The 8,011-nt window shown below is 42.1% G+C and overlaps 1 long non-coding RNA gene across 1 annotated transcript; it reads right to left on the bottom strand.

The window, feature by feature from the left end:
• Nucleotides 1–1,485: 1,485 nt before the first annotated feature.
• On the bottom strand, nt 1,486–6,456 carry LOC119821198. Its single transcript, XR_005286589.1, has 3 exons — nt 6,364–6,456; nt 2,435–2,667; nt 1,486–1,542 (listed from the first exon to the last, which is right to left on the bottom strand). It is a non-coding gene; the product is annotated as an uncharacterized LOC119821198 (long non-coding RNA).
• Between the last annotated feature and the right edge of the window lie 1,555 nt (nt 6,457–8,011).

Genomic DNA, 8,011 nt, shown 5'->3' on the forward strand with positions numbered 1-8,011 from the left:
TATTTCCTTTTCTATTAGACTTTTTAGAAAGTCACCACTTTTGCCTATATCTTGAAGTGTTTTTCCTCTAGCAATTCAATACTAAGATCTTACCCCAAGTTCCTTAACTTATTTTAAGTTGGTTTTATACAGGATGAGAGATACACATCTAACTGATTATATTTATAGATATACATCAAGTACTACAAACATGGACATGGACGTCCTGCTTGTATCCCAGTACTATGGATTGGAAGACAAGAGAATCAGAAGACATAGGTCATTTGTAGCTACAGAGTGAGTTGGAGGCTACATGACACACTGTATCAAAAAAAATCAATGAATAGATTAATTTATTCAACTACACAAAGATAAACTCTTGAATTGAGTGACAGGGCTAGAAAATGCTCTAGCATATTTATTTTAAAAGCAATAGCAACAATAAAAAAGGAATCCTTTATTTTCTCATTTAGTCAAAACATTTTTTATTTTATTTTTATTAAAAATTTTCACCTCCTCCCCACCTCCCATTTACCCACTTCCCCCTCCACTCCCCCTCCCTCTCTTGTCCAGAGAGCAGTAAGGATTCGCTGCCCTGTGAGAAGTCCAAGTCCCCCCCCCTCCATCCAGGTCCAGGAAGGTGAGCATCTAAACAGGCCAGGCACCCCCCCCCCAAGCCAGTATGCATAGTAGGATCCAAATCCAGTGCCATTGTCCTTGGCTTCTCAGCAGCCCTCATTGTCCGCCATGTTCAGGGAGTCTGGTTTTATCCCATGCTTTTTCAGTCCCAGTCCAGCTGGGCTTGGTAAGCTCCGAATAGATCAGCCCCACCATCTCAGTGGATGGGAGCACCCCTCGCAGTCCAGACTTCCTTGCTCATGTTTTCCCTCCTTCTGCTCCTCATTTGGACCTTGGGAGCTCAGTCCAGTGCACCAATGTGTGGATCTATCTCTATCTCCATCCATCGCCAGATGAATGTTCCCTCACTGTCCTGACTTTCTTTCTCATGTTCTCCCTCCTTCTGCTCCTCGTCAGGACCTTGGGAGCTCAGTCCGGTGCTCCAATGTGGGGCTCTGTCTCTATCTCCATCCATCGCCAGGTGAAGGTTCTATGGTGATATGCAAGATATTCATCAGTATGGCTATAGGATCTGGCCTTTTCCAACTCCGTCTCCTCAGCTGCCCATGGAACTAGCTGGGGGCATCTCCCTGGATACCTGGGAACCCCTCTAGAGTCAAGTCTCTTAATAATCCTAAGATGGCTCCCTTAATTAGGATATATGCTTCCCTGCTCCCATATCCACCTTTCCTATATCCCAAGCATCCCATTCCCCCAAGCTCTCCCCATCCTCCCCTTCACACTTTTCTTTCCCCATCTCCCCTTGCCCCCAACCCACCCCACCCCCAAGTTCCCAATTTTTGCCTGGCAAACTTGTCTACTTCCAATATCCAGGAGGATAACTTTGTTTTTCTTTCGTTTCACCTTCTTATTGTCTTCTCAAGGATCACGAATTATAGGCTCGATGTTCTTTATTTATGGCTAAAAACCGATTATGACCAGCTTCTGTAAAGCAGAGGACACTGTCACTAAGACACAAAGGCAGCCTACTGACTGGGAAAAGATCTTCACCAACCCTGCAACTGACAAAGGTCTGATCTCTAAAATATATAAGGAACTCAAGAGACTAGACTTCAAAATGCTAATTAACCCATTTAAAAAATGGGGCTCTGAACCAAACAGAGAATTCTCAACAGAAGAAGTCCAAATGGCCAAAAGACACTTAAGGTCATGCTCAACCTCTTTAGCTATCAGGGAAATGCAAATCAAAACAACTTTGAGATACCATCTTACACCTGTCAGATTGGCTAAAATCAAAAACAACAATGATAGCCTTTGCTGAAGAGGTTGTGGGGTAAGGGGTGCACTCATCCATTGCTGGTGGGAATGCACACTTGTGCAACCACTTTGGAAAGCAGTGTAGTGGTTTCTCAGGAAATTCGGGATCAACCTACCACAGGACCCAGCAATTCCACTCTTGGGAATTTACCCAAGAGATGCCCAATCATACTACAAAAGCATTTGTTCAACTATGTTCATAGCAGCATTATTTGTAATAGCCAGAACCTGGAAAGAACCTAGATGCCGTTCAGTGGAAGAATGGATGAAGAAACTGTGAAATATATACATATTAGAGTACTACTCAGCGGTAAAAAACAATGACATCTTGAATTTTGCATGCAAATGGATGGAAATAGAAAACACTATTCTGAATGAGGTAACCCAGACCCCAAAAGATGAACATGGGATAGTCAAAACATTTTAATGCATTTGCTCATCCTTCACATCTCCCATCCCTGAGGAATGTCTCACTACGTCTCTTAAGATCTTTCCTTTTAGAAAGTGACTCTCCACACACAGTCTCTCATAAAGTTTTTAGTGACAGAAACCCTGTTACCTGCCAGAACTCCTCATAATGTGTACTTTTAACACAGCTGTCAAGCTTCAGGCTGAGGACATCTGTTAGTTTTGAAGTCCAGATTTCAGTTTGTTGATGAGGGGACTCATCACTGTCCTGTTGTTGGCAGTAGCTACTATAACAATCTTCTTGGAATTTAGAAATATGTCCAAGTCTTTTGCATTTAATTATTTTTAGGTCTGACTGCTGGTTAGTGAGCAGCACAGGATCATCTGTGGATAAATCACTATAGGTTCATAGGGTTCCCTGGTAGATAAATAGATCACACAGTTGAATGAGAATATTTGACAGAAATTAAAATTTCCAAGAACAGTTAACTTCAAATATAATTGTGGTTTTCCAAAATTTCAAGAAAATACTGTCAAAAGTACAATGATTTACAATGTGCTTCCCCAGAATTCTAGGATTTTGCTTGGATAATCTTTGTTAACTCAAAAAGGAGAACAGACAAGAAAACTTTCTGATATATCACAGTCTTTTATAAAGACATATTAATAAGTTTTATATTAAATAGAAAATTACTAAATCATGTATATGTAAAGATGACACTTCCACAAGTAACCAAGTAGACATTGTACCATAAACATTTAAAGGTCAAAGTCAGGCTAGGCAATCCATCAGTCTAATCAAATCTAGTTCATGCTCTAGGTTTATCTTAAAAATAAAACTATTTTTGTTACTCTTTATTGATTTTAAAGCAGATTACATATTGCCTTTAAAATTTCCAATATTGGGGATGGAGAGGTGGCTCAGCAGTTGAGTGCTTGTTCTTTCAGAGGAATCAATTTTCATCAGCAAAACCTATAGTGGTCAGTTCATAACCATCTGAAACTACAGCTCCATGGGATGTGACACCACTCTTCTGGCTTCTTTGAGTGCCTGTACTCATGTGCACTCTCTTATATAGACATTCACACATACATATAAATAAAACTAAAATAAGTTTTAACAAACACTCAAGGGCTCTATAGGTGACATATGCTGCCCTAGAGGACATAAATTTAGTTCCCAGAGCATACAGGATGGTTGACAACAATCCAGAGCTCCAGTTCGAGGGATCTGACACCCTCTTCTGAACTTGTGTATAGTGTATATACACGTATGCAGGTTCTGGTGGTTTGAATGAGAGTGGTCCTATAGAATCTGTTGGCAGAAGTATTTGAGAAGGATTAAGAGGTATGGACTTTTGGGGGGACTAGTGTTACTGAGGGTGGGATTTGAGGTTTTTTATTTTATTTTTATTAAAAATTTCCATCTCCTCCCCTCCTCCCACTTCCCTCCCCTCCCCTCTACCCATACCCCACTTCCTCCCTCTCCAGGCCAAAGAGCAGTCAGGGTTCCCTACACTATGGGAAGTCCAAGGCCCTCCCAACTCCCCCCAGGTCCAGGAAGGTGAGCATCCAAACTGACAAGGCTCACACAGAGCCCGTTCATGTCGTAGAATCAAAGCCCATCACCATTGTCCTTGGCTTCTCAGTCAGCCTTCACCATCAGCCACATTCAGAGAGTCCGGTTTGATCACATGTTCCATCAGTCCCATTCCAACTGGCCTTGGTGATCTCCCATTAGACCTGTCCCACCGTCTCAGTGGGTGAATGTACCCCTCACGGTCCTGACTTTCTTGCTCACATTCTCCCTCCTTCTGCTCCTCATCAGGACCTTGGGAGCTCAGTTCAGTGCTCCAATGTGGGTCTCTGTCTTTATCTCCATCCATCACCTGATGAAGGTTCTATGGTAATATGCAAGATAATCATCAGTGTGGCTATAGGACAAGGCCAGTTCAGGCACCCTTTCCTCTGCTGCCTAATAAACAAGCTGGGGACATCTCCTTGGATACCTGGGAACCCGTCTAGAGTCCAGACTCTTCCCAACCCTCAAATGGCTCCCTTAATTAAGATATATACTTCCCTGCTCCCCCAACCACCCCTCCTCCATCCCAACCATCCCATTCCCTCAAGCTCTCCCCATGCCCTCCTTCTCCCTTCTCTCCCTGCATCTCCCCTTATCCCCACCTCACCCCCACCTCACCCCCACCCCGGTGCTCCCAACCCCTGCCTGGCAATTTTGTCTATTTCCAATATGCAGGATGATAACAATGTTTTTCTTTAGGTTCACTTTCTTATTTAGCATCTCTAGAATCACGAAATATAGGCTCTATGTCCTTTATTTATGGCTAGAATCCACTTATGAGTGAGTACATACCATATTCCTCTTTTTTTGGGTCTGGGTTACCTCACTCAGTAAAGTGTTTTCTATTTCCATCCATTTGCATGCAAAATTCAAGATGTCATTTTTTTTTTTTTTTTTTACCGCTGAGTAGAATTCTAAAGTGTATATGTGCCACACCTTCTTTATCCATTCTTCTATTGAGGGGCACCTAGGCTGTTTCCAGATTCTTACTATTACAAATAGTGCTGCTATGAACATTGTTGAACAAATGCTTTTGTAGTATGATTGGGCATCTCTTGGGTAAATTCCCAAGAGTGGAATTGCTGGGTCCTGAAGTACGTTGACTCCCAGTTTCCTGAGAAACCGCCACACTGATTTCCAAAGTGGTTGCACAAGTTCGCATTCCACCAACAATGGGTGAGTGTTCCCCTTACTCCACATCCTCTCCAGCATAGGATATCATTGGTGTTTTTGATTTTAGCCATTCTGAGGGGTGTAAGATGGTATCTTAGAGTTGTTTTGATTTGCATTTCCCTAATCGCTAAGGAGGTTGAGCATGACCTTAAGTATTTTTTGGCCATTCAAACTTCTTCTGTTGAGAATTCTCTGTTCAGTTCAATGCCCCATTTTTTAATTGGGTTAATTAGCATTTTAAAATCTAGTTTCTTGATTTTAGCCATTCTGACAGGTGTAAGATGGTATCTCAGCGTTGTTTTGATTTGCATTTCCCTGATTGCTAAGGAGGTTGAGCATGCCCTTAAGTGTCTTTTGGCCATTCGAACTTCTTCTGTTGAGAATTCTCTGTTCAGTTCAGTGCCCCATTTTTTAATTGGGTTAATTAGCATTTTAAAGTCTAGTCTCTTGAGTTCCTTATATATTTTGGAGATCAGGCCTTTGTCTGTTGCCGGGTTGGTGAATATCTTTTCCCAGTCAGTAGGCTGCCTTTTTGTCTTAGTGACAGTGTCCTTTGCTTTACAGAAGCTGCTCAGCTTTAGGAGGTCCCATTTATTCAATGTTGCCCTTAATGTCTGTGCTGCTGGGGCTATACGTAGAAGCAGTCTCCTGTGCCCAAATGTTGTAGAGTACTTCCCACTTTCTCCTCTAACAGGTTCAGTGTGTTCAGATTGATATTGAGGTCTTTAATCCATTTGGACTTGAGTTTTGTGCATGGTGATAGACACGGATCTACTTTCATTCTTCTACAGGTTGACATCCAATTATGCCAGCACCATTTGTTGAAGATGCTTTCTTTCTTCCATTGTGTGCTTTTAGCTCCTTTATCAAAACTAAACCTAACTCTTAAAAGTGCAGAACTTCTGAAGACCCATAAGAGACCAGTAGTCTCCGAGTTTGGAATATTTTGGTGATATCTCTCTAAATGCGACAATATAAACACTACAGGCACCACCAAAGCGACTCCCAAAGCTCTGCTCTATGCAGACACAACCCAGGCAGTGAAGTTATTGAGAGGCTGCCAGCAGAGATCACATAGCACTACTTAGGATGAGGCAGGAACACAGTAAACTCTGTGTCTGTCCACTGGCTCCCACCCAGGCAGGAGAGGACCCACCACACCAGCCACGAGCCTCAGCAGGCCCGTCAACCTAGTTTCAGGACAGGGACCCCTTACCCGCCAAGCCCAGCCACTGCTCCACTCGTGGGGACAGCAACCCCACCCCCTCTTCCGCATACCAAGGCCGGCCAATCCTCCCGCTGGGAGACATTGGTCCCTTACTCACCTTGGCCCACCACTCCTCCTGTCTGTGGAGAGGAATCCCTCACTCACTATGGTGAAGCTGCCGAGCTGACACACTCTCTCCCAACAAGGGAGCCCAAGGCGCAGTGCAGAAGCGAAACTATGATTTCTTCAAGAAGAGATAAACCAGAAGCGCTAAACCGGAAGTGCTAAACCAGAAGCCTGGTTCCCAGAAGAACCATCCCATTTGACTGGTGGGTCTGCTGACGACTCTGATTGGCTAGTGAGGTATGAGTGACAGAACCAGGTGAACAGAAGGCACACAGCACAGCATTCCCAGCACTGGCTGCTAATCTACAGAAAGACATGTCCCAGATAGACTGGAGATTTATGTCAAATTCAAAAGCAAGTCTCTTGCTAATGTAAATCAATGGTTTTGGTTTTAAAAGGAAGTATACAAATTCAGAAAGAGGCTAATCAGACAATGTTGTACAAGAGGAACATTGGGTAAATCAAGAACATTATAATCATAGTCCACAGTGGTGTTGGAACTGATAACCAGAGTTTTCACCCTTCAGGATAGCAAGGCCAGGACTAAGAATTTCAAGTCCTTTGCAGTAAGAAAAATTACATTTGAGGTATCATTTTTTGTTCCAACATTCTTCTCTGTTGCCGTGATTAAATTCTCTATCAAAAAGCAACTCAGGTAATGAGGTTTATCTGGTTGATATTCTTAGATCACAGTCCATCCTTGTGGGAGCTCAGGATAGAAACTCAAGCTATTAAATGAAGGCAAAACATGGGGAAACATTGCTTCCTAGGTTTCTCTCTTGTTTTGTCATGGTCTCATGATCTCTTCTGCAGGTCCACTCACTTAGAGATATTGTCAATTCAGTGGAAGAGCCTTCCCACATCAGTTGAAACCAATACAATCTCTCTCAGATGCAGCAATTAGATGTTCTCATCTAAGCACACCCTCAACTGATGCTCCTTCAGACAACCCTAGGCAATGTCATGTTGACAGCTGAGGCTAATTAGGAAAAGACAATAATACACAAGAAGGTTTTAAAAATACAAAGTCAATGTGTTAATCACATCCAATCACTTAAACAGCAAAAACCAAACCATGAAGATAGCAGCAACTGGAAAACACAGATATGCCAGGAAATGGAAAAAGGCAAGCCTCTAAGAACAATAAATAAATAAAAACTAAAACAGACTCTAAACAGAAACTTCTCAAACAAAAACACAAGGAACTTTAAACAAGAAATTTTCTGGATAGAAACTGTTGAAGGCTGATTATTTTCCAGAGGAACAATATAATCAGACGATAATAAAACTAACAATATAGATTGCACCACTCAAAAAAATGAGACCTAAAGACATAGCTACCAATATTGATCATAATCTCTTAAACAAAAATGCCAAGATTTTAATCCAAATCAACTACAAGAAATCACTGACCATAACTCACCCAGTACACCCCATTCTTTGGAGAGATTCACTTGAAGCCTTCTGAGGTTTTAACTTTGTAGAAAATATTGTGACTACAAAAAGGATATCATTCTATTATGATAAAGAATAGAATGTCAGTTAGGGTCACTTAGACAACATTTTGCTTACTATTGTTGGGTTCAGGTGTCATGCAATTATTGAGGAGGGGGCCGACCACTAAAATTTATTAAACATGA

This window comes from Arvicola amphibius, chromosome 8, assembly GCF_903992535.2.
Source record: "Arvicola amphibius chromosome 8, mArvAmp1.2, whole genome shotgun sequence".
Classification (NCBI taxonomy): domain Eukaryota; kingdom Metazoa; phylum Chordata; class Mammalia; order Rodentia; family Cricetidae; genus Arvicola; species Arvicola amphibius.